This window comes from Callospermophilus lateralis, chromosome 6 (assembly GCF_048772815.1).
Source record: "Callospermophilus lateralis isolate mCalLat2 chromosome 6, mCalLat2.hap1, whole genome shotgun sequence".
Classification (NCBI taxonomy): domain Eukaryota; kingdom Metazoa; phylum Chordata; class Mammalia; order Rodentia; family Sciuridae; genus Callospermophilus; species Callospermophilus lateralis.
In genome coordinates, this window is record NC_135310.1 from 92,463,328 (window position 1) to 92,465,282 (window position 1,955).

Genomic DNA, 1,955 nt, shown 5'->3' on the forward strand with positions numbered 1-1,955 from the left:
TTTCATAATTTAGAAATTTATCCACAGGGCATGGATTAGGTAAAGATAGCAATATACTCTTGAGTCTTCCAAGGACAGGTGAAATGAAAATAACAATTTTTTCATTCAACGAAATAAAATATGAAGCTCAGAAAATTAATAGATAATTCAACACTTTCATTTGAAAAGTGCATTGGAATTTCATTCATTAAATTATTACTGCAAGGATTTATTCAAAGAGTACCCTTCTGAAAAATTGGATGGCTGTTGGTTGCACATACACATCTTTTCTACCAGTGTAATTTACATTGATTAAAATTGGGTACATTTTATGCTTTATGCTGCTGAATTTTTATGGTTTTGAAGCCAAAGTCCAATTTCCTTGGAAATAACATTTTAGGGAAAATGCTGGTTAAGCAGAGAATCTAATTACCACTTGTTCCTTACTTCTTTCTGGAAAAACAACAATAACCAAATAGCACAAACTCCATTTAGTAGAACAGGTCACATCAACAACAGCCATTTAAATGAGTCAGAAAACTTTTATACCTGTGGGGCATGACCACTTATCATGAAGGTGCAGCTACCACCACATGGGGACTGTGTGAGGGTGAAATGCACCTGCACATTCAGTCTTCATACCTTCTGGGCTATATGTTTGATAATGAATGATGCCCTTACCTACAATCACAGAGATCATTCCTTTAAAGTAAATTAATCTTGACTATATGGTTCAATTTCTTATACACATACATCTTTAAAATTAGTAAAGAGCTTAGCTTTACTCTCAATGTATTTTCTCTTTCCTTGTATATATATCAATGTAGAACTATAGAATTGTGAATTCTGACATTATAGACTAAATATTCAAATACTCTTTTGTTTTCACTGATTTTGAGGAAATATTTTAGGCTTATGATGGAAAAACACCTGTGTTGAATTGTACCTCTTTGAATAACATTGGAATTATAACTTATAACCTTAGTGAGCTTCAGTTTCCTAACATTTTATTGGACTAATAGTGCCACTCTTATACTGATGTTATGCCCTTTAGAAAACCATAGGTTCACCTTTTATCTTCAGAAAACCATAGGTTCACCACTATCAATCTGCCAGTGGATGATTTCAGATGAAAAATATTTTTAAGTCTCTCATATAACAAGCATTCATTAAATGGTCGCTATTAAACAGAGATCTCTCGCTATTGCATATTTTTAAGAAAAAAAATTCTAAAAACATTTCCAAATTTAGGACATGCCAAGATGTCTTTCAAAGTGCATATAAGAGTCTGAGAAACAAATAGTAACTCAAAGTCCATTGCCCCCCTCCCCAGGCAGTTGAGAACTTGGGGAGTGAGCAGGGCTCCTCCCTATACCTGCAACTAGCCTCTGAACAATCATACCTGAACTCTGTGGTTAGATAAGAGAATTAGGTCAAGGAGGAGCTTGTCATTTGTCCTTATCAACACTGTCTTTGCTCAAAACAGAAACATACTCAAGGCAACAAACACTACAATGTTTGCTGGGAGAATGGATATGAAGAAAAAGAGATATGCTGGTTGCCCTTAACTCACAGACAAGTGTTTTTTTTTTTTTTTTTTTGAAAGTAAAAGAGGTAATAAAAAAATCTTAAGGAAACACTTTAAATACATTTGAAACATCATTTATAAGTAGTTATATTCATGTCTAGAGGGATTGAAGCTGCCTGTGATAATATTTCTCTTTTGTTGTTTGTAGATGCTAATTTGTTACTACAGTTCTTACTTAAAATTGTTCTCATAATCTCAAAGTTTTAGTTTTATTAAATAGAGTGAAGCATCAAGCATTTCCCTCCCTATTGCCTTCTGGATATTTCTTACAAAGTCCTAAGCTCAGTAGACTGTCACTACATGCTTAGAAATTACCTCATTTGTGTCACTTAATCTTCATTGCCATAGCAATTCTTTGATTATTAACAACACTATGGAATTACATTTT

The 1,955-nt window shown here is 33.2% G+C and overlaps 1 non-coding gene across 1 annotated transcript; it reads right to left on the bottom strand.

The window, feature by feature from the left end:
- Positions 1-1,056: 1,056 nt before the first annotated feature.
- On the bottom strand, positions 1,057-1,136 carry LOC143402685 (small nucleolar RNA SNORD65). Its single transcript, XR_013091756.1, has one exon. It is a non-coding gene; the product is annotated as a small nucleolar RNA SNORD65 (small nucleolar RNA).
- Positions 1,137-1,955: the final 819 nt, after the last annotated feature.